This window comes from Empidonax traillii, unplaced genomic scaffold (assembly GCF_003031625.1).
Source record: "Empidonax traillii isolate 1590-97213 ecotype Southwest subspecies unplaced genomic scaffold, ASM303162v1 scaffold739:size655085, whole genome shotgun sequence".
NCBI lineage: Eukaryota > Metazoa > Chordata > Aves > Passeriformes > Tyrannidae > Empidonax > Empidonax traillii.
The window spans coordinates 612,241-638,174 of NW_020955932.1; positions in this window are offsets into that span (position 1 = coordinate 612,241).

The following is a 25,934-nucleotide window of genomic DNA, read 5'->3' on the forward strand; positions in this document are numbered from 1 at the left end:
GGGTGAAATCAATAGCCCAGTTGAAGTGCATCTACACCAATGCATGCAGTATGGGTAACAAACAGGAGGAGCTGGAGGCCATCATGCACCAGGAAAACTACGACATAATCTCCATCAATGGAAATGTGGTGGGGTGACTTGCATGACTGGGGTGCTGCAATGGATGGTTACATGTTCTTCAGAAGGGACAGGAGAGGAAGGAGAGGTGGTGGGGTGATTATGTACAGTAGGGAGTGTTTTGATTGTCTAGAGCTCAATGATAGTGACAATAAGGTTGAGTACCTATGGGTGAGAATCAGGGGGAAGGCCAACAAGGCAGATCTCCTGGTGGAAGTCTGTTATAGACCATCCAACTAGGATGAAGAGGTGGATGAACTATTCTATAAGCAACTCGCTGATGTTTTACAGTTGCTGGACCTTGTTCTTGTAGAAGACTAACCTACTGGATGTCTGCTGGAAACTCAACACAGTGGAGAGGAGGCAGTCTAGGAGGTTCCTGGAGTCTGTGGAAAAGAACTTCCTGTCATAGCTGGTAAGTGAGCCTACCTGGTGTGGGGACCTGCTAGACCTGGTGTTTGCAAACAGAGAAGAGCTGGTGGGAGATATGGTGGTCAGAGGTCATTTTGGGCACAGCGACCACAAAATGATAGAGTTTTCAATACTTGGTGAAATATGGAGGGGTGTCAACAAAACCTTTACCCAGAATTTCTGGAGGGCAGACTTTGGCCTATTCAGGACACTGATTTGTAAAGTCCCCTGGGAAGCAACCTTTAAAAACAAAGGGACCCAGGAAGGATGGACATACTTTAAGAAAGAAATCTTGAAGGTGCAGGAGCAGGTTGTCCCTATGTGCTGAAAGATGAGTCAGTGGGGAAGAAGATCAGCCTGACCAAACAGGGAGGTTTCACAGGAACTCAGGGGAAAAAAGAGGGTGTATGACCTTTGGAAAAAGAGGCAGGCAACTCAGGAAGTGTTTTACGATGTTATTAGATCATGTAGAAAGAAAATTAGAAAGGTGAAAACTCAGTTAGAACTTAATCTGGCCACAACTGTAAAGATAATAAAAAGTGGTTTTATAAATACATTAATAACAAAAGGAGGGCCAAGGAAAACCTCCTTTATTGGATCTATCTGAGATGGAGTTTATTTTCCCATAGCAACCCTCACAGTGCTGTGCTTTGCATTGGTAGCTATAAAGGTGTTGATAACACAACAGTGTTTTGGCTACTGCTGAGCACAGCATCAGCACTGTAACATTCCTTCCCCAAATGAGGGTAAGATTCTGGAAGGGGACACAAGTAGGCCAGTTGACCCAAACTAACCAAAGGGATATTCCATACCATATGACATCAGTTCAGATATAAAAGCTAACGAAAGGAGGAGGAAGGGGGGGCATTTGTTGTTTGCAATGTTTACCTGCTGAGAAACTGTTACAAATGCTGAAGCCCTACTTCCCAGGAAGTGGCCAGACATGGTTTGTTAATGGGAAGTAGAAAATAAACCTTGTTATTTTCCGCTTTGTTTGTGCACACACAAACTTTTGCTTTTGCTTTAGTAAACTGCCTTATCCCAACTTACAAGTTGTTTTCCATCTTATTCTCTCTCCCCTGTCCAACTGGGAAGGGGAGTTATAGAGTGGCTTGTTGGGCACCTGGCATCCAACCAGGGTCAACCCACTACATCTCCATTCTTTATTGGGCATGGGGGACAGTATAGCCACCAAAGATGAAGAAAAGGCTGAGGTACTTAATGCCTTCTTTGCCTCAGTCTTCAACAGTAAGACCAATTAGTTATCCTCAGGACAACGGGCCTCCTGAGTTGGTAGACAGGGACAGGGAGCCGAATAAACCCCCTGTAATCCAAGAGGAGGTAGTGACCTGCCGTGCCACGTAGATGCTCACAAAATTATGGGACTGGATGAGATTCATCCAAGGGTACTGAAGGAGCTAGCAGAAGAGCTCTCTAAGTCACTCTCCATCATTTATCAGTCCTGGCTAACCAGGGAGGTCCCAGATGACTAGGCAAATGTGACACCCATCCACAAGAAGGGTCAGAGGTAGAATCTGGGGAAGTGCAGGCCTGTCAGCCTGACCTCAGTGCTTGGCAAGGTTATGGAGCAAATCATCTTGAGTATCATCACACAAAACATACAGAAAAACCAAGGAATCAGACGCAGACAGCATGAGTTTATAAAAGGCAGGTCCTACCTGACAAGGCAGTGGAAAGAATTCAAAAGTTTATTTGGAAGGCCAGAACACGTGAAACTTGAAAGTACCTGACAGTGCTATTTAAGCACTGGGCCCCAGGTAGAAAAAGGCAAGTTCTTGCCCTCTCCAGGGCCTTTAGTATCCTCTCTGTTTCTCCCCCACCTTCAATTTTTGCACCCTTTGGTGCAATTCCAACCACAGTCAGCAGGGGGCACCGTCGGGTCACCGGAGATGCAGAACTTGTAATGTCCTGTACCATTCACCAGGTGGCGCTGTTGGGTCACTGGAGATGCAGAACTTGTAGTGTCCAGTGCCCGTCACCAGGTGGCGCTGTGGGATCCCTGGTCACTGCCATGTGGGATGGGGGAAAAACAATACCCTCCAGGTATGTCGGAGGGAAAGAAAAAAAACAAACAAAAAAACAAAAAAAAAACCCCAACCAATTCAGTTCCCCTTCCCTTCCCACACTGGGAAAGGAGAGAGGGAATTGGGGGGGGGGGGGAAAGGGGGAAGAAAAAACCAGCAATCAAACAGAAAGTTCTCCCAATGGAAGAAACCTCACAAACTTCAGCTGGTTAGGATTCGCTTTAAGCAGGGCCTGCAGCCAGCAACAGCTAAGCAGAGAGCAGCAGTAAAACTCCAACAGGAAAAAAAGAGTCAGGCAGCATCTGCAGCTCGCAGTAGGTCCCGAGTCCCATCAGCACACCAGCCTCTCCTCTCCCCACCTCCTTCCAGCCACACAGTAGTCCCCCAGCTCCTCCATCTCCTTGCCCTGGAGAAAGAGAACAAAAGGTGGAGTTCCTTATCTGCCCCGTTCCTAGGAGACTAATCTTTTGGCCATTAGCCAGACCCGATAGCCTTTTGTGCTCTTGAGTGCTTATCTTGATAGCCCGGGGGGGGGGGGGAAGGGAGAAAATTCTCTGTCTGGCTTACAAGAACTAGCTAAAGCCATGACAACTGTATCCTCAGTAAATTCACCAATGACACCAATTTGGTGGGAGTGTTCATCTGTTGGAGGGTAGGAACCCTCTGCAGAGGGATCTGGACAGACTGGATTGATGAGCTTAGACTAACAGTATGAGGTTCAACAAGACCAAGTGCCAGGCCCTACACTTTAGCCACAATAACCCCATGCAGCACTACAGGCTAGGGGCAGGGTGGTTGGAAAGCAGTCCAGAAGAAAAGGATCTGGGGGATGCTGGTCAACAGCCAGTTGAACATGAGCCAACAGTGTGTCCAGGTGGTCAAGAAGGTCAATGGCATCCTGGCTTGTATCAGAAATAGTGTGGCCAGCAGGATGAGGGAAGTGATTGTCCCCCTGTACTTGGCACTGGTGAAGCCAATTTTGGGTCCCTCAATTCATGAAAAACATGGAGGTGCCGGAACAGGTGCAGAGAAGGGCAATGAAGATGGTGAAGGGGTTAGAGGGTAAGTCCTATGAGGAGCGACTGAGGGAGTTGGGGCTCTTTAGCCTGGAGAAGAGGGGACTCAGGGGTAACCTTCTCACTCTCTACAACTACCTGAAAGGAGGTTGTAGGCAGGTGGTGGTCAGCCTCCTCTTTCAGGTAACTAGTGACAGTCTTGTCGAAAATAGAAAAACTTTCAGGACAGTATTAGCATAGATAAGGTAGAACAGTTCTTTTAATAAAGCACTTTATGGTGCAGCAAATACATAAATGTGCACATGAGTGTACAGGGGTTCTACAATTTTATAGCACTAATCCATCCAATCTGAGAATTGTCCTCCCCCAGGACCTCTCCAGATCTTCCCCCCTGGCACACCTCCCTGGAATTAAATCAGAGGTATCAAGACCTCTTTCTTCCTCATCTTCCTCCTCCTCACAGTACCCACTGCCTTTGGAGTTCCTTCAAGGTTCCTGGGCCTTCAAGGTTGCTTTGGCTACAGTTATATCTTATTATTCTGGTCCAGGCGCATATCCCAAACAAGATGTGCTTGCTAGAGTCTTTTCCCTTGAAAAGAGCATTAAACAAAACCTGAAGAGTTTAGAAAATTCAATATGAAGTGTGAGAACAGGGTTTGGTAACTGTCAACTGCTATTCTATAGTGTTAGAAACTATACAGCCATACTAAAAATCCATATTTACTATAAATCTTAAGAATTCTAAGGTATCAACAGGACAAGAGGACATAGTCTCAAGCTGTACCAGGAGAGGTTCAGGTTGAATATTAGGATGAATTTCTTCACTGAAAGTGTGATTAGATGTTCGAATGGACTGCCCAGGGAGGTAGTGGAGTCATTGTCCCTGGAGGTGTTTACAAAAAGACTGGACGTGGCACTTTGTGCCATGGTCTGGTTGATATGGTGGTGTTTGGTCAAAGTTTGGACTTGATGATCTCAAAGGTCTTTTCTAGCCTAATTGATTCTGTGATACTAATGACTAAAGAGAAAGAAAAGGGAAGTTGTAACAATGAAATGTAGTTCATACAAAACTCAGTAAGAGATTCTCCTCACTGGTTGGCTCCTGAGCTGACAGGACATTGTGACTGAGACAGTTTAATTAGGCTGTGTCACCTGCACTTCTGGTACCTTTTGATTCCGGGAACACAGTAGATCCCACCTCTTATAATGGAAAGCTAGGAGCATGGAATCTACAATTTGTGGGTGCAGTGGGTTGACCCTAGCTGGACACCAGGTGGCCACCAAAGCTGCTCTATCTCACCCTCTCCTCAGTTGAATGGGGGCCTGGGGGAAGGGGAAGGAATATAATTAAAGCCTTGTGAGTTGAGATCAGGACAGGGAAAACTCAGCAATTACCATCACAAACAAAATAGACTTTGGGATATTAATTTATCACCAATAAAGTCAGAGCAGGATAGTGAGATATAAAACCCCCAAATCTTAAAACACCTTTCCCCACCCCTCCCTTCTTCCTGGGTTCAACTTCATTCCCAGTTTCCTCTACCTCCCTCCAGCAGCACAGGGGGACAGGGAATGGGGGTTGTGCTCACTTTATTATGTGTTGTTTCTGCTGCTCCTTTCTGCTGAGAGGTAGGACTCCTCACACTGTTCCCCTGCTCCAGTATGGGGTCCCTCCGGTGGGAGACAGTCCTTCCCAAACTCCTCTAGTGTAGGTCATTCCCATAGACTACAGTCCTCTCCAAACTGCTCCAGAGTCCCTTCCACAGGGTGCAGCCCTTCAGGAACAGACTGCTCCAGAACAGGTCCCCTGTGGGGTCACAAGTCCTGTCAGCAAACCTGCTCTAGCACGGGTTTGTCTCTCCACAGGGTCACAGGTCCTGCCAGGAGCCTGCTCCAGCACAGGCTTCCCACAGGGTCACAGTCTCCTTCAGGTGCATCCACCTCCTCTGTAATAGGGTCCTCCAAGGGCTGCAAGGAGATTACCTGCCTCACCATGTTCATCATAAGAATCTCTGCTACAGTGCCTGAAGCATGCCACCCCCCTCCTTCTTTACTGACCTTGGTGTTTGCAGAGTTGTTACTTTTTCCCCTTATTAAATATGTTATCACAGAGGCACTGCCACTGTCACCAATTGGCTCAACCATGGCCAGCAGCAGGTCCATCTATGGAGCCAACTGACATTGGCTCTATTGAACACATCAGAAGCTTCTGACATCTTCTCACAGAAGCCACCCCTGTAGCCCTCCTGCTACCAAAACCTTGCCATGGAAACCCAATACAGTGGGTAAGTTTGGCTTTCCAGTCTTTAAAATAGCAGATGTAACAATAAACAACAAAAGAAAGCATAAAAACACTAACATAAAAACATTAAATATTTGGATTAGATAATTAATGAAATAAATTAATCTGATGCAGCTCTTCACATTGTGCAGGTAATAAGGAGCAATATTTAAAAATGGAGCAGTTCATTACAGTGGTACTTGCTAGTCATAATTGCTCTCGGCAACTAGAAGCTATAGAAATCTCAAGGTTGGTCTTACAAATAACTTGCCCTTTGTAGTCAATACATATTCATAGATATCTTTGATCCTCTGGCCTTGCAGATGTCTGCACATACAGCAGCTGATGTAAATTTCTTCTTAAGGCAGGTGCTTTTTCTCAGAGGATAAGATGCTCTACTTTTACTAACTTTAGGGATACTGTTATTACCTGTAAAGATAGATGGCAAACATTTCAACTGAGGGCTAGATGCTACTTGATGCTGACAGCCCAGGTGTTAGCGGAGGCAGCACTTTTGTCTTTGCATGTGCGATATGAAGTGCACACTTCTACAGTGGAGGCAAATCCTAGCAATCTCTTCTCTCAGTAATTCTACCCCTGACACTTTGTCATCTCCCCAATTAAGAATCTTTAAAGTTTTTCATCTCATATTTAATGTAGTTTGTAATGTTGAAATACCAAAAAAACCCCATACTATTTGTTGCATTGTCACAAGGCAAAGGCTGAACATAATAATTCTTGGTTTGTGCTCCTTCCTTCACCACTTATCCTTGCAAAAAGTCTAATGTGAAGGGGACAAACACTTAAAAAGATGGGAAAATGTTCATTTATGAACATTTTATCTCTAGCCAAAATTGCAGATCAAGAGAATACTTGAGGGTATCATACTTTCCAATTCTGTAAAGTTATCACCTATATTGCTATTTTTCCAAATTATATCCTGCATTAAAAGTAGATGGCTTACTAGGATTTTTGTTTTTAAATCAGAAAGAGAAGGCTGGATTATTTTTCAGCAAAAATCTGTATTTTAGTCAAATTGAAGGCATCTCATCCAAATAAATTTACTTCTAGTAAAATCCACTCTATGGAACTACAAATCTATATTGACACAACTGAAAACAAGATTTCCCTTTATGTGAACTGCACTCCAATTTTGATGCACTTATGTTACATATACTCACATATAAAAATGTCATTGCTACTAGACAAACCTGAAAGAAAACTGTAGCTCAAACTTATTTACAGAACACTAAAGTTTTTGTCACAGGCAGAATGGGAGCTTCCAAAAAAGTTTATTAGAGAAGCCCTCCCGTTAGGTCATAAGGTGCAGAAAGGATCCCCTTGCTTTTTAAACTTTTCAGAGAGGAGTCTGGGTACATCTGGATCCAATCTTAGCCCCAGACTTTGTCAACGGTTTATGTCTAAAGGATTATACAGGTGTAAATGAACCTTTATACAACTTTGTCCCGCAGGACTAAGTATGGGAAATCAGATATATTTATATAAAAATAAATTATTTTTTATGATAATGATTAGACTAAAAGATCTTAAGCAGAATTATTTACTACACAATATAGGTAGCTATAACTACTAGTATAGTATAGTGGCATTCATAAGCACACACACACTCCAAGGAGTATGTTAGAAAACCCTCCCATTAAAAGTGAGACTGGGCTTTTATAGTATAGTGATTGACTGTCAGTCAGATGTCTCTAGGCCAGCTGTGTCAGCTCAACAGCTTTAGATAAGTTATCAGCAGTATCTCTTGTTTGTTCCTTTATCAGGTACCTTACCATATCTACCACATCTTCACCTCACTATCCGGATGTTTAACTTTGGGATTGATGAGTCAGACCAGACTGGTTTCAGCATTATTCAACAACAAAAGCAGCATGACCCCCCTTCTCCCATTCACCACTGATAGCTTTGCAAATAGGATATTGTTCGAGTTGTTTTACCCCCATTCCAGGCAGAACATCCTACTACAGCATTATTGAAAAGTGACTTTCACAGAGATTGTTGAAAGTTTGCAGCATGAAACTTTGCATGGATATACAAAGAAAATTATGGAACATGGATTTTCTATAGAACAGAAATTTATTAATGCAAACAACTCAGTATCTTCTATACTTAAAACTACTAGGAAGCCAATATTACTTTTCTATATTAAAAAAAAGTCGTCCAGAATTTCATCTGTACTGCAAAAAACTATTGACACTGATCGTCCAAAGTAATGATTGCACATATTAACAAATTCACTGCCTTGAAAGAACTCCATCTGTTCTATTAGACAACCATGGTGATATACAGTCCCAGTCTTCTAGTCACAGCTCTAGCCTCAGATTCTTTCAGACTATCTAATAAATTCTTTGTCACATACATGCAATTCAGGTTTAGCTTCACTGCTATAGCATTAAAAACAAAATATTTTGAGAATAAGTGTATCCGTGCTTAATTAGACACTGCTACTGTTGGTCTATGTTTGGCCCAGCCACTTGTGAGAATTTGTTCTTTTCCTGCCAAGTTATGGGAAAACAAGATCTGATAAATGGGAACTTCATCCTTGAAAGCAGCACATTGCATAAACTAAAATTAATTGGTATCTCACTATTGGCTGATGGCCCTCCAAGGGCATTTGAAGGAGAAAGTGAAGCGGAGGGTGATGAAGTAAGCCCCCAGACTCATTTAGGGAAGACCCCCAAAGGTGTATCATGCAGGCGCAGGGAAATTCCAATCTACACATGCATGCGCAGAAGGGGTACCACTTACATAATGAAGGGAGGAATTGAAGGCCTCTAGCTAGGCAGTGCTGGCCACACCTGCCCAGGTAGACGTCACATGCAAATTGGATAAAAAAAACCAGGTGGCTCGTGCTCAGGGGAAAAGTCAAGCTTCACATGGAGGACAACATTGCCTTTTGCAGGGACGCCCACTATCTTGGATTTCAGTTGCATTTTAGTATCTAAAATTGGAGTCTCCCATATACGCCTTTCCCTTTTTCATGCTGAAAAGTTGTACAGTTTTCTATAATAGGAAAACCAGATGTGGAAGTTAAATAAGTGTTGAAACACCAAAGCTAAACAAAGGTAATGTAATTTGGGTATGAAAAATCTCTGCTGGCTTCTGTTCTGACAGAATCAATAGAATATAAAGGAAATCTGAACATGAACTTATGAGTACAAGTAAGTTTCTTGGACAGTCTCTTACTACAGAAGTAATATAACGTCTTTCAGAATTTCACTCAGCTCATCAAAAGAATGAAGATTCAGTAGTAGCCTATGATATGGAAGAATCATGCTCAGTTGCCTTCACTACTGAAGAGCAATCCCGGATTTTAAAAAAGTTCTCATTTAAAGGAGTGTTGAAAAGCACTATAACATTTTGCGACTGATAGCAGAGGTGTTCAGTTGCATATCTGATATCTGAGTTTTGAGATGTAACAAGAACTAATAGTTTTTGCAGCAGAATGTACCATAGAAACTACATAAAGCTAAGCCAAGTGATTTAAAAGGACTAACCAAGCAAAGTAAAGAAACAATGAAGAGGGGAACTGGGACAGTCAACCAAGCAATGGCCAGTCTCTTCGCGAACGAAGAACCGGGGAAGGTCTTTCCACCTTCCAGCCTGCGCATTGGATTTTTTAGGTGAGACACAGTGTGCGCGGAACTGAACCCACCCTTTAATCCTGAGGTTCATCTGCCGGGGCCAAGCATGCTTGGACGGTGGCAGCGAGGTCCTCAGGACGTAGATGGATTGCCTTACAGGGCTAGTGAGCTCCATCTGCCCGGGGAGTGTCCTAACCGGGAATCGAACCCAGATCTCAGCGTTGACAATGCTGTGGTTTAGCCACTGCACCACCAGGGAGTTACTCTATAACCGGGTGTATTGTCCTAAAGAAGAACATAAAGCAGTCAGAACTTTGGGGGCTCAAGACAAAGAAGACCACTGAAGACTCCTGATAAAGCCCCCCCCTTGACCTTATAAGGTATATATGTGTCTCAGGTTAAATGAGACACGGGTGTTTTGCTGAGGATGAATTAGGAGGAAGACCCAAACTCCTCCCTCTAAGCAATTGTAAATCCAAAATTAAGAGGTTCCGATTGAGGGGAAAAAAATTGTGGAAGAAAGAAAAATAACAGTCCTTTATTTAAAGATATATGTGTATTGGCAGAAACAACGAAAGAAAACAAGTAAAACAACCAAACAATACTCCTATACCCACAAATAATCCTCTTCAAAACAGACCAATAAACAAGCAAAGAAAAAAGTAAACAGTTCAGTTTGCACCCTTTGGTGCAATTCTAACTACAGTCAACAGGGGATGACGTTGGATCACTGGAGATGCAGAGCTTGTAGTGTCCTGTGCCAGTCACCAGGGGGCGCTGTTGGATCACCAGAGATGCAGAGCCTGCAGTTCTTTATGCTGGTCGGCAGGGGGCTCTGTGGAATCACTGGTCATTGCCACTTGGGGTGACACCCTCCGGGGTGTGTTGGAGAAACCAAAAATGGCTTTCCCTTCCCCCAGCACACACTGGGAAAGGGAAGAGAGGAGGGAGAGAAACAACAAAAAAATTCCTCCACAATGGGAAAAAAATCTCACTCTGTTCTGCTGGCCAAGTCCTGCGGTATAGTTTTCCTTCTCCCTTTGATGTGCACAAGAACCACTGTTTCAGCAGCCAACTAGAACTCCTCTCCCCTGTTTCCCAGGAGACGAGAGGAAAAAAAAAGTATGAAGGAACTCCTCACCCCTGTTTCCCAGGAGACGAGATTCTGAGGGCTATTAACTAAGAGGCAGGTTCTTTTGTGCTCCTTAACTGCCCACTTAACATCCCTCCATGAAGTGGGCAGGGGAAAGGGAAAAAATTCCTGCTTAATTTCTATGAACCAGCAAAACCATGACAATATGCTAATAGGTGTCAGGGAATATCATGAATATGTAACAGGAATGCAGGGAACTGAAAATGAATGATCATGTAATGCTGACATATAAGCTGTAGTGGAGATACCTCTGTGTGCACTTTGGTAAGCTGATTCCAAGGGCACCCTGTGTGTTGCGACCGTGCAGCGTGTCATAATAAAAGAATGCCTGATTTCTAAAACTCACAAATTGAATCTTAGAAGTTTCTTTTTAAGAGCCTATTTTTGGCAACATATCTCAAATATAGGGCTCTGAAAAGAAGATAAAAGTATTTGAGACATACTTTGACTAGGTTTCCTTATGCTCCAAAATTAATTCAAATCTGTACTTTTAGAAATATTTGATCTGTTTTTGCTAAAAGAGCCCTCAGATTGTTTTTTTCATGGATTCTCTTTCCTGGGCTCTTCCTACCTTCACAAAACAAGAGTAGTACATATCTAGACATGTTTGTTAGAGACATGGGACAATCGTGTTGGTCCATGAGAGCTTTTAACATGGTGTGAACTGCACTGTGCAGCACCACTGAGGACACATAAGAAATTTCAATCAGTCATGAAGACAAGTCAAATAAACTTTGATCAGTTCTGAAAGAAGAATAAGTCATTGTGCTCCTCAAAAGCAGGTGGCAACCATCAAGATCACATTTAATTCTAAAGCCTTTGTCTTCAAATAGGTTTCAGTTTTGCAATCTATATAATCCACAATATCCATAATAGCAATTTATTTGTAAGGGGCAAAAAAGCCCCAACATCCATGCAAATCCTATTACAGAATAGAGCATCCTTCTTATTCCTTTTTGTCTGTAGTAGAAAATTAATCTAGGACAAGGTAATGAAGCAAACACTTCATGAGAATTTAATACTTGGAAGGGAGAGAAGTCACAGAAGCTACAAAATGTTAGTACTACCAGGTCAGGGCAACTCAGTTGTTAACAAGGCTTGGTAAAGACTCATATTTTACATGACAATTTGTACAAATATTCAGACATTTCCTCGTTAATCTTCGAGTTACACAAGTCTCACTGTCAGAAAATAGGTACACTGGCATCTCTGATAGTTGCTTGCTGCATGATAGTTCTGTTTTCAGATACTAAAAAAAGTGAAGGTATTCAGACAATGTAGTCAAATATGACATCATATAACATACCTGATGATGATAAAGATCTTGGTAAAGCAGAAAGCTTCCCTTCAATTTTCGACCATTCTGTATCATGTGATTCACTGAGGACTGGAAAACTTACAGATCTTACAGAGCAAAGGTTCCAAAAAAGCAGAAAGACTGTCAGTTGGTGAGCAAGAACTCCATGCTAGGTGTAGTGAGTTGCATAGTTCAGAATACACAAAATGCTTTAGAAAAACCAAAGAACAGCAAGAACTGTCCTTCTATATATCTGCTGCACATCTCAACTCTCATGGTTGCCCAAATAATCCAATGAGTGGGAACATGCCCACGCACACTCATCCCACCAGGGCAATATTTCAAGGCTTATGGTTCATTGTATAGATCACACATCTCAATTGCAGGCAGTATTTGGTCACTCTGACACACCAGGTCTTCTTCCACGAGCAAAGGAGCTATTGCAATTGTGAACATCACTGTTTCTCAGTAGATTTTTGAAGAACAAAACATTTCTTTCCTGGTCTTCTTGGTCATATTGCTTATCACCATAAGGCACCAAAGTTGCAAGCTGGGCATTTAAGATCTATTAACTATCCATACACAATTCATCTCCAGTAACAGACACCATAAAGGAGGCAGAATCAACTTTCAAAAACCTAATTTTAATCAAAAAGAAAATTGTTGATCAATAACAAGTTTATAAAACAGTGATTTAGTTGCATAAATAAATTGATATCAGTGTATCAAATCAATTACTTTCAACTTCATGAGCATGTTTACATGGGTAATGAAATACAATCTTTTTACCGATTATAATAAATAAAATGGAGAGCATGAAATAGTTTTTTTAAACAAAAATACCTACAAACATACCTCTAGAATGTTCTCTAATGAAGGGAACAGGAGACACTGGACAACTTTTGCACCAAAACATAAAAGTTGTTTTAAAATCACAAGGATACAGAACCATCAGCTGAAGCAAAGACACTATACTGTAATCAAATTTGGTATTTAATAATATAATGAATGGTTTGGTAGTTAGATCTCCAGACTGGTTAATTTAAAGCATTAAGACAAGGCAAGATAGAAGGCTGCTTTTGTTTGAGTAATTCTAGAGAAAATATGTTAAAAAAATGAATGGAAAAGTAGAACAGTCATACCTACACAACTTTCTGTCCTGCACAAAGTCAAAATACCTATGCAGAATATATATAATATATATATTTGTGCACAAAGGTTAGTTTATTATTAGCTCACTGGAAAGGCATAATGTATCACTTTAATAATTTTGCATTTTGTGTCAAAAATTATATTTCTTTAAGTTTCCTAGGCTAGGAGGCACAAACCCTAATTCTGGCATACTGTATTCTTAATGCTAAGGCTTGCTGCTCTGGTTGTGTACTTTTTGTTGTTCCTCTTTACTATAGTGGCTGTTACAAGCATGTGTGTATGTATGTGTGTGTGTGTGTATATATATATATATATATATATATATAAACTTTCCCCCAGTAAGTATTGTTCTAACCATGCAGTCCAAAAGGTGGCTCTGCATAGATGCCCAGAATATAGTTCACCACCTGAATCAACCCTGAAGCAATGTGCACTTTAGTCCTTTAGATAGTTTTTCTTTAAGACCAAGCTACTACAGTTTCAAGTATTTTGCTTTACATAGATTTGATTTTTTTATAAATTAATGTTATACTTTTTCAATATTCAGACATATACTATAATATATATACAGTACAATAAATGCTCTCATACTTTTAAAAATTTATTTTGATAAATCCCTGAGAATGTATGTTGACAGTTGCTAAGTTTCCACATGCACAAGCATTGTGTGCCATGCTTCTGGATGAACAGCACTGCAAAGCCACATGGTCAGCCTTTTAAGTACTAGTATTTCATTTGTTGGTTTGTTTAAATACACAACTATAAGTATGAGTTGCAAAGGAGTAAAGCTGAATTCATTTGAGGTACTTATCACAGGATGGAGGTGTTTTGTTTGTTTTTTAAAGCCATTGCAATATGTTTTCTTTTTGAGGCTGTGAACATATACAGAAAGAACAGGAGAGTGATGTGGGCTTTTGCCACTTGACAACATATACTCAGTGTAAACCAAACCTTTTTTTAACCTCTCTCTCACACAAAACAGAAAAAAAATTTAAACACACAAACTTTCACAACATGACAGTATAGTTTTCAAACTCAATATAACTATACACATATAATGCCGATGTGGCTCTGCTTCTTTAAGTTCAAAAGGATACAAAGGCAGGCTCAAGTAAAAACAAACCACCTCCCCCCTTCACGCATTTTCATTAACCAAACCGCTCACGAACCAGCATCATCAGTTTCTTTTTGCCTTTGTAGATTTGTTTTAGGTTATCAATAAACTGCGTAAATTGCATGTGTCCATCATGAGCCATTAAGAAGGTCTCTCGTGCCTTGCTGAGGAACTCTATAAATTCACTATAGTGACGTGGGCTAATGTGAGTGAGACGCGAATGAGTTGTATTAATGTACGCTCCGATCGTGGCATCCAAGAGTTGTCTTAAAGGAGCTTTGTCCAGTGACATGAGTTTACCAGAGTTCCTCCTTCCATGGAGTCCCACCATGCCAGGAGTGGTCAAAGTACACCTACGCAAAATATCTGACAGTACTGTTGCACACTTGACACTTTTGACCACCAGAGGTATTATAGCTGCTAGCTCATTTTTCCCAAGGGAGTGGCTGAGCACACATGCCCAGAGAACATCGTTAATGGCAGGATGTGTGTCCTGATTGTAACTCAGGTTGAGATGTGTCATGGCCAAAGTGGCCAGCTTGTAGGCCCGCATGGGGTAACCATGGTGCTCCATGTATCGTGCTATAGTAAAAAGTTGCGAGTAGCTCATGCTGGTTGTAGCAGCATCTAGAACAATTTGGTAAGCAGTCTCAAAAGCTATGTGATCCTTTTCACATAAGGTCAGTGCAGAGAGGGCACAGTTTTGAGGATCCTTGATGGCACACTGTAGAGCAAGTGTCCTAGCACTGCCGGCCAGTTTCTCCTGTTGATGGCAGTCCAGATGCAGACGGACAACGGTGCTGTTGGACATCACTGTTGTAGCAACAATACTAGTGGCTTCTGTTGGAGTGAAAAGTGTAAACCAGTTTTGCATTATACTATCCAGTGCATAAACACCTGAGGAGAGAAAGAAAGGATTAGGCACAACTGACAAAACCTAGCAGATACAGATGTTCAGCAAAAGATTATATTCAAAGTCTAAGAGGTTGCCAGTACATCGAAGGAGATGAGTTTCATCAAGAAAGGCTAAACCTAATAATATGGTTGGAAAATTACATTAAAACAAAGGCTAACAGTGCAAACTTTGTAGCAATCACTGAAATACAGATAATAACAAAAAAGCCTGCAAGATAATCTTTTATCTCCCAGTGTGACAACTGAGTTGTTTTACTTGTTATCTAAGAAAATTTGGATAATGAATTCTGGCTCATTTGGTCTTGTCACATCACTCAAAAGCAGCCCTCACACCAAACATTTAAAAGGCAATTTTAACTTCTTAATATGCATCTCAAGGTACAGCGCATGCACAAAAGAATATGAAAGCATGACAAATGTCTTATTTAGTAGAACACCATGGCATTTAATACCAAGCGCAACTTTAAAAAAATAAAATAAAAAATTCTAACCCTAACGTCTCCCAATAGTCTTTTCATATACCTCTTGTATCAAATTGATATGCACCTGAACATCAAGATTCTTATTAGGGAAATACTCCGAGCAATATCATAGAATCATAGAATGGCTTGAGTTGGAAGGGACTTTAAAGATCATCTAGGTCCAACACCCATGCCATGGACAGGGACACCTTCCACTAGACTAGATTGCTCAGGGCCCCATCCACCTTGGCCTAGGGATGGGGCATCCACAGCTTCTCTGGTCAGACTGTGTCAGTGTCTCACCACCCTCATAGTCAAGAATTTCTTTGTAATAACTAATCTAAATCTACCCTCTTTCAGTTTAAAGTCATTACCCCTTGTCTGATCACAACAGGATCTGCTAAAACGTTTGTCCCCATCTTTCTTATATGTCCTCTTGAAGTACTGAAAGGTTGCTATAAGGTCTCCCCAGAGCTTTCTCTTTTCCAGGTTGAACAACCCCAACTGTCTCAACCTGTCTTCATAGGAGAGATGCTCCACTCCTTGGATCATCTTCATGATCCTCCTCTGGACCCACTCCAACAGGTCCACATCTTTCTTGTGCTGGGGATCCCAGAGCTGGACACAGTACTCCAGGTGGGGTCTCATGAGGGTGGAGTAGAGGGGCAGAATCACCTCCCTCAACCTGCTGGTTATTGCTTCTTTTGATATGCACTACTGGATATTATCCTAAATAGATATTTTCCTTAGTATTACTTTATTCCTGGCATGTGTATGTGGTGGTGGGGAAGAAGGGGGGAACAGTGATTAATGTTCCATATATTGAATCTTATAGCCAACTAGAGGGTCTTATTATTGCTAGAGGCAGTTTACACAGATCTGTGAGCCCACCTAAACCACTGTATTGAGTCTGGCTGAGATGGAGTTCATTTTCCCATAGCAACCCTTACAGTGCTGTACTTTGCATTGGTAGTTAGAAAGGTGTTGATAACACATCACTGTTTTGGCTACTGCTGAGCAGCGCTGGCACAGCATCAGCACTGTCACTCAACATTCCACCCCCCATCAATAGGCTGGGGGTGGACAAGATCCTGGGAGGGGACACAACCAGGCCAGCTGACCCAAATTAACCAAAGGGATATTCCATACCATGTGACATCAGCTTAGATATAAAAGCTAAAGAAAGGAGAAGGAAGGAGGGGCATTCTTTATTTATTCTTTATTTACAGCAAATAGCTATGTGCTGAAGCCCTGCTTCCCAGAAAGTGGTTGGACATTGCTTGCTGATGGGAACTAGAGAATAAAATCTTTGGGTTTTTTGCTTTGCTTGTGCATGCACAACCTTTCACTTTTGCTTTAGTAAACTGCCTTATCTCAACCTAATGAGTTGTTTTCCATCTTATTTTCTCTCCACTGTCCAGCTGAGAAGGGGAGTGATAGACTGATGTCCAGACGAAGTCAACCCACCACAACCACACCCAGAGGTCCTTTTCTCTGTAGGACAGTAATGATTCCTGTGCACCCCTTGGTGTGGTGTTTGTGGTATTTGGTTTGCTTTCTAGTGTAGACAAGAGGCCTGCACAATGTCATAGCTACGTAACAAAGATGCATTATACTCTAAGCTTGGATTTATGGAGGGATTTAAAAAAATAAAACCAAGAAAGCAAACAATAAGCAATGACAACCCCTTAATGAGATCTTTTCTGCCACACAGTGGGAGGCAACCTCAGCATTTCATTCACCTGTTTTCTGGTTCATCTTCCCCACAGCTGACAAGACAGTGCTCTCACCAGTCTTTTGGAACCTCACCCTTCAGAGCAAGCAAAATTGTAGCATAGTGTAACATCCCATAACCACTAGCCTTTTCTCTGCTGTAGTCTCAAACCCAAACCCAAACCCAACATGGAGGGGACAAGGAGAAATCTGGGTTATGGATGTCCCTACTTTGAAGGGGAAAGAAGTAACACTGCATTAATCAACTATTGTCTCACTTGACCTGTGCCTATTCTATTACATGCTCAAAAACCCCACTCATCATTGCCATAATATTGTCTTCTAACCAAAGGAATTTTATAGATGAACAGAAAGTGGGGGATATTTTCAGAATACAAACAAGATCAAACCCTCTAAGATTAGCTGAAAAAAGGCAGAAGCCCTTAAGAAGCATCTCAGAACATACCTATTTCTGTTGCACATGTTACCAACCACCTCACCATTTCCCGTCGTCTCCAATTCAGTGTTGACAGTGTCATCCGCATCACCTATTAAAACAACATAAACAAAATACAAATTATTCTTATTGTAAAACCAAGACAATATAACAACAATCAGGGATTTGAGTTACTCAAATACACTGAGGTTCAAAATGGTAGCCTCTTGCCCTCTCCACTGTTACCTCTTTTTAGCTGATATATCAAAAGACTTGATAAATATTGCTCAGCTATCCTAGAAGAGCACACAGAGAGTAATTCCAACTGCAGGTCCTTCTAGGTTAGAGAAGAAACTGTTTTATTTGGGGAGAAGAAAAAAAACAAACAAAACCCCCACCACCCCACAAAAAAGCCCCCCATCCCCAATCAACAACAAAGCATTTTAAACAAATTATTTAAATTAAATTATACTGTGTCTCCTCCCTCTATGTATATAAGTCTTTAAAGTGGAAACGTGTCAACTCCTGTTTGGAAATCTAACCAGTCTAACTTTTTCCCCATCGGCATTTTTGGTCATTGACTTCAACAATACAGACAGGAGTCAGAGTGTACTGTGATTTGACTGGCTGCTTATGCTGAAAAGATATATATATGTACACACTTCCAGACATATCCAGATATTCTGGGGCACAAGTTATATTCTCCTCTATACTTCCAGTTGAAGGCAGCAACACTGGAAGAAACAGATGGGCCCAGTCTATTAATACATGGCTCCACAGCTGGTGTCACCACCAAAATTTTAGGTTTTTTCACAATGAAATGGCCTATGCAGCACCAGGCTCCACAGCTGGCATCAGACAGGACTCACCTTTCTCAGTGAGGGAGGAGAGTCTTTGCTCGGAAACTAGAGGGGCTCATTGGCAGAGCTTTAAACTAGATGTGATGGGGGAGGGGGACAACATCAGGCTTGTCCCTGGGAAGCTGTGGGATGAGAGGCAAAAGTTACAGGGACAGGTTACTGACTCTGAGATGTGTTAGCCACACTGGAGCATACTTGCAATCTTATGGAGAAGAGTCAGGGACTCCTGAGGCAACAGAAGCCAACAGGGAAACACCAGAGAATTATCTCAAAGGAATTAAGGGATGTTCCTCTGGGAAGACGACACAACCAACAACCCCTCTGAGGTGCCTTTACGCCAACGCACATGGCACGGTCAACAAACAGGAGGAGTTGGAAGCCACTGTGCTGCTAGAAAGAGATGACCTTGTTACCAATTACTGAAACTTGGTGGGATGAATCCCATGACTGGAGTGCAACTATTGATGGCTATATGATGTTCAGAAGAGACGGGGGAGGAAGGAGAGGTGGAGGGGTTGCTCTCTACATCAGGAGGTGGATTGAGTGTGAAGAGTTGTCTCTGAAGAACAGCCATGAGCAGGTTGAAAGCCTGTGGGTAAGAATCAGAGACTGAGGCAACAAAGGGAACCTAATGGTTGGTGTCCACTACAGGCCACCTGACCAAGGGGAGCCTGTTGACAAAGCCTTCTTGCTCTAGTTACAGGAGGCATTGCACTCACAGGCTCTCATCCTGCTGGGGGACTTCAACTACCCCAATGTCTACTGGGAAAGTAGCACAGAGAGCTGTAGGCAATCCAGGAGACTCCTGGAATGAATGGAGGATAACTTCTTGAGCCAGGTAATAGAAAGCCCTACCAGAGGGAATGTGATACTAGATCTGTTGGTCACCAATGCAAGCCAGCTAATTGGGGACATCAAGATTGGAGGCAGCCTGGGCTGCAGTGATCATGCATTAGTGAAGTCCTGAGGGATACAGGTCAGGTAAGGAGTAAAGTTAGGCCCCTAAAATTTAGGAAAGGAAACTTCCAACTCTTCAGGGAGATAGTGGGATCCCCTAGGAGACTACCCTCAGGGGCAAGGGAGTGGAATAGAGCTGGCAGATCTTTAAGGAAGTCTTCCACAGAGCACAAAAGCTAACAATGCCCAGGAGCAAGAAAGGCAAGAGACCACTATGGCTGAGTAGGGAACTGCTGGTCAAACAGAAGGGAAAGAAGCAAATGCATAGGCAGTGGAAACAAGGACAGGTAACCTGGAAAGAGTATGGGGATGAAGTATGGTTGTGTAGCAATGGGGTGAGGAAGGCCAAGGCTGTCATGGTTAAAGGAGGTTTTGTATTTTATTTTCATTTTCCAACATTGTTTTGGAGGAACTGTTTTTTAAGAATGAACCCCCCCTTTACTGGAGCCAGGGAGTTGGGCAGGGGGAAGAAGAAGACTCTGCCACAGTGGAAGCGGAACCTACTCCATGTTGGTGGAACCACGCTTTCCTTGCTAGTGTAGCAGAGAGAGGGAAAGACAGACACATGGTCTGTCGGAGCCACCCCCAGAAGCCACCGCTATATTGACACCCTCCCTTGCACCCCTGCTGGGACCTCTCAAAAGTGTCCAGGGGCACGGCCGCCTCAGCCAGAGAGAAAACAAAAGTGAAACTAACTACGCGGTTTGCAGTCCCTGCTGCCATACACCTCCTGGGAGCTTGAGACGCCTGGGACCGTGCCACCTGCTGACACTGCCACCTCGGAGACAGGGTTTTGCCGCGGGTCAAAGCTGCTCTGGGACAGTTGCAAGCCACTGGTAGCTGTAGCAAGCCAGAGTTATGGCTTTGCTGCTGCTTTTGCAGCTGGGACCACGCCACCATTGCGGAAGGAGGGAGAGAGCCCATTGCACAGTCGATCATCACTGCCACTCCACAACCTAGCCGAGCCTCCAGAGCTCAGCTGAGCCAATCAGGGCAACACAAGGCCTGGAGGCAGCGACAAGGCAGAGAACACTGTCCCTACACTAACATTGCTGCTACAGTCAGGATCTGAGCCTGAGTGGGTGACATAGAGTAGGCAGTGTAATAGTATAACTCCTTGTGGACAAACAGTTTTTCCTAGGTCTTGCTTTTTGTTCCTGGATTTTTTTTTTTTGGGGGGGAGGAGGAAGAGACTAGATGTGATTTCTATTATTGACTTGAACCATTCTGTTTGTATTGTTGTTACTGCTATATTTCTTGTCAGTAAACCGTTATTTTTTCACTTATATCTCCTAACATTTTTTCTCTCTCTATTGGTGGAAAAAAAAAAAAAAAAAGGGAGTGTTGGGGTGAGCGGCAAGCCCGCAGAACCCCTGATGAAGGATGCAGGGGTGAAGGATTTTGACTTAGACATTTTGAGGCCATTTCCCTGGGGAAAAGCAGGGAATGCGAAAGACTTGAAAAGGTGCCAGTGCTGACCAGTAAGGAAAGAATGTAAATAATGAATGAACATCCAATTATATGTGAAGGCTGGTAATTATTATAGATAGAGAACTAAGAATAGAAAAGTATGTAAGGTTTTGTATACACAGTGTGTGAGTACAGATGTGTGAGAACAAGAAGTATTATACTGGATGAAGCAATAAAAGCTGAATGTCGACCATCATCAATAAAGGTGCCCAAATTTATTTTCTGTGACCGTCCTCAACATACTACGACAAGGGAGAGGTTTTAATAAAAGGGGAGGGAGCTCATTTATTGAAGTCTCCACCTCAGAATTTGTCTTTAAACCAAGACAAAGGTGAAGTTGAAAGTGAACTTTGCAAGGGACACAAAGAATAACAGGAAGCACTTCTACAGGTATGTCAGCCAGAAAAGGAAGGTCAAAGAAGGTGTAACCTGCAATAAACAATGCTGGAAAACTGGTAACAATGGATGAAGAGAAGGTTGAGGTGCTCAACAACATTTTTGCCTCAATCTTCGATGACAACCCCTCTTCCCGCACTTCTTGAGTGGATGGACAGCAGAATGGGGATTGGGGAAGCAAAGTCCCTCCCACTGTAAGTGAAGATCAGGTTCACGACCATCTGAGGAACCTGAATGTACATAAGTCCATGGGACCTGATGAGATGCATCTCAGAATCCTGAGGGAATTGGCTGATGTAGTTGCCAAGACCCTCTCTGTGGTATTTGAAAAGTCATGGCAGTCAGGTGAAGTCCCAGGTGACTGGAAATAGGGAGACATTGTACCCATCTTTTAAAAGAGTAGAAAGGAGGACCCTGGGAACTATCAACCTGTCAGCCTCACCTCTGTGACTGGGAAGATCATGGAACAGATCCTCCTAGAAACTATGCTAAGGCATGAAGTGAAACAAGGCTTTAGAAGGGTTAATCAAGCATCTTACTGCAAAGACCCACTTTTCTTCCCCCCCCCCGTTTTCTACCTTACTCAAAGGAAACTTTGTTCTGTACAAATTCAGCAGACCTAAACCCACAAAGAACATTGTACAAAGAGCTCAGAGGTAATAAATTATAGCCAAATGAGCTAAGGTAGACATTTGACATTTCAAGCTTCAGCGAATAGAACACGAAACAATGGAAAGTTCAGAAGTTCACCAGAGGTCACCGACAAAGAGGAGTAAAATTGAGACCCTCCAATGAAGTAAGACCAGATGTACCACCAAATCATTCCCCAAAATGAAGACCACGCCTTAAAACCTGCCCCTGACTCCACCTGCTATGAATATTGTAATCTAATATGAATATGTATGTGAATATGTTGTAATCATAATCAAAGACTGTATAAATTACCCATTCTGGCCTGACCACCTCGGAGCTCTTTTGTCCGGCCCGAGCTGGAGGGCTTCCCGACATCGAACAATAAATACCTGCTGTTTAAAGGCATAAAACTGTCTCTAAGCAGTTTTTATCCACCTTTTTGGGGCATCAGGAACATGGAGGACAGGGAGGTGATTCAAGACAGCCAGCGTGGCTTCACCAAGGGCAAGTCCTTCCTGATCAACCTAGTGGCCTTCTATGATGGAGTGACTACATCAGTGGACAAGGAAAGGGCTACAGATGTCATTTATCTTGACCTATGTAAAGCCTTTGACATGGTCCCCTACAACATCCTTCTCTTTAGGTTGGAGAAGATAGACTCAATGGGTGGACTGTTTGATGGATAAAAAAGTGGTTGGACAGTCACATCCAGAGGGTAGCGGTCAACAGTTCTGAGTTGCAATGGAAATCAGTGATAGGTGGTGTCCCTCAGGGGTCCATATTGGGACCAGTGTTATTTAAAATCTTCATTAAGTATGTAGTCAAAAGGATCAAGTGCATCCTCAGCAAATTTGCAGGTAACACCAAACTGAGTGGTGCAGTTAATATACCTGAAGGACGGGATACCATCCAGAGGGGGCTGGACAAGCTGGAAAAGTGGGCCCATGGGAAGCTCATGAGGTTTAAAAAGACCAAGTGCAAAGTGCTTCACCTGGGTTGGGACAACCCACAATCCACGGTATCAATACAGACTGGGGGATAAACAGCCCTGCCTCGGCAGCCCTGACAAGAAGAAGGACTTGGGGGTGCTGGTGGATGAGAGGCTAGACATGAGCTGGCAATATGCACGTGCAAGCCAGAAAGCCAGTTATATCCTGGGCTGCATCGTGTGGCCAGCAGGTTGAGGGAAGTGATTCTGCCTCTTTGCTCCTGTGAGACCCCACTTGGAGTACTGCATCCAGCTTTGGGGTCCTCGACACAGGAAGGACATTGACCTGTTGAAACAAGTCCAAAGGAGAACCACCAAGTTGATCAGAGGGCTGGAGCATCTATTAGGAAAGGTTGAGAGAATTGCAATTGTTCAGCCTGGAAAAGAGGAGGCTTCAGGGTGACCAAATTGTGGCCTTCCAGTACCTGAAGGGATCCTACAAGAGAGCTGGAGAAAGACAATTTAAAAGAGCATGTAGTGACAGGACAAGGGGGAATGGTTTCAAACTGGTAGTAGGTTTAGATTAGATATTAGGAAAAAATTCTTGACTGTGAGGGTGGAGAGGCACTGGCACAGGTTGCCCAGAGAAGTTGTGGATGCCCTATCCCTGGAAGTTTTTAAGGCCAGGTTGCATAGAGCTCTGAACAATCTGATCTAGTGGAAGGTGTCCATGTCAGGGGGGTTGGAACTAGATATCTTTAAGGTCCTTTCCAAACCAAACTATTCTATGATTCTATGATGATTGCTAAGTCATAGCAATGATTTCTCTCTCTGAACAAGGAGTCTCTGCAAAGAAGTTCCATCATAAAACCATCAGAATCATAGGAAAAGGACTATAAGCTCTAATTGCAGTGCCCATATTTTATATCAATTCCAGTTATTGCCTGGGCAATCACCAACCATATGAAGTTTAAAAAAGACAAGTGACAGATTCTGCTCCTAGAACAGGGCAACCCTGGATATATGTACAGACTGGGGAAAGAAAGGCTGGAGAGCAGTGCTGTGGAAAGGGACCTGGGGGTCCTGGTTGATGGCAAGTTGAATGTGAGTCAGCAGTGTGCCCTGGCAGCCAGGAGAGCCAACTGTGACTTACTGTATCAATGTACACACAAAATGAAAACTAACACTCTTCCAGTGTTCAAGAAGAATTTTCATCTTCCCCCAAATAGAGTGAATCCAAGAAAAAATACAGGGTTATGGACTGAATTTTGCTATTGGTGAGGGACGAAATGAAAAAAAAATAAGAGAAAAAATGAAAGAAAAAGGTATGAATGACTACTTCTATGTGGAATCATAGAATCATAGAATATCTGGAGTTGGAAGGGACCCAAAAGAATCATCAAGTCCAACCTTTATCCCTGCACAGGACAGCTCCAAGAATCACACCGTGTACCTGAGAGGGTTGTCCAAATGCTTCTTGAACTCTGGTAGACTTGATGCTGTGACCACTTCCCTGAGGAGCCTGTTCCAGTGCCCGATCAACATCTGGGTAAAGAACCTTTTTCTTCTATCTAAACTAAGCCTCTCCTGACACAGCTTCATGCCATTCCCTTGGGTCCTGTCACTGGTCACTAGAGAGAAGGCATCAGCGCCTGCCCTTCCTCTTCCCCTCATGAGGAAGTAGTAGACTGTGATGGGGTCTCCCCTCAGTCTCCTCTTCTCCAGGCTGGACAAACCAAGTGACCTCAGACATTCCTCATATGTTTTCCCCTCTTGACCTTTCACCATCTTCATTGACCTCCTTTGAATGCTCTCTAATAGCTTAATATCTTTCTTATATTGTGGTTACCAAAACTGCACACAGTATTCAAGGTGAGGCCGCATCAGGGCAGAGTGGGATGATCACTGAAGGAATGCAAATTCTTCATGACACTGCAGAGATAAGAAGAGATCTTAGCAAGAAGCCCTGGGATTTAAACGAAAGCAAGGAAGAACTGTTTACACTCACTCCTTGAAATCCTTGCATTAATCTGTGATAATCAAGAAAAACTAGCAGGACTTATAATCTCCCACGGTAAATCTCTTTATAGCCTTGCTTTGTCCCATCAATCATTGTAACTGTAATAAGAAACTGCTTGCTTTTCTATTTGAAGAAAAACACCTCCCTTGTGTATCTTTGCCCCCTGACTCCAGCTATGAACTAATGGAAAAGTACCCTCTCTCTCCTGCCTTCCCCAAACCCTATATATACAAAAGATTGTATTCAATAAGCAATTCAATTTGTTATGATTTGAGTCTGTGCACTGAAACGCTACAGATCACCTCCCTCAACCGGTTGGCACTGCTGTGCCTGATGCACCCCAGCATACAGTTGGCCCTCCTGGCTTCCAGGGCACACTGCTGACTCACATTCAACTTGCCATCGACTAGGACCCCCAAATCCTGGTCTCTTATGAGGAGAGACTGCAGAAGCTAGACCTGTTTAGTCTGGAGAAGAGAAACCTGAGAGGGGATCTCATCAATACATATAAATATCTCAAAGACAGGTGTCAAAAGGATGGTGTCAGACATTTCAGGGGTACCCAGCAACAGGACAAGGAGTAAAGGCCATAAACTCAAACACAAGAAGTTCCACCTCAATATGAGGAAGAACTTATTTACATTGAGGGTAGCAGAGCACTGAAACAGGGGGAGTTGGACTACATGACCTCTAGAGGTCCCTTCCAACCTTAACTATTCTGTGATTCTGATTCTGTCCCTTTCCACGGTGCTGCTTTCCAGCCTCTCATTCCCCAGTCTGTATGTACATCCATAGAATCAAAAAATCAGATGGGTTAGAAAGGACCTCTGAGATCATCAAGTCCAACCCTTGATCCACTACCACCAAAGTTACTAGACTATGGCACTAAGTGCCACATCCAGTCTCTTCTTAAATACCTCCAGGGATGGAGAATCCACCACTTCCCTGGGCAGC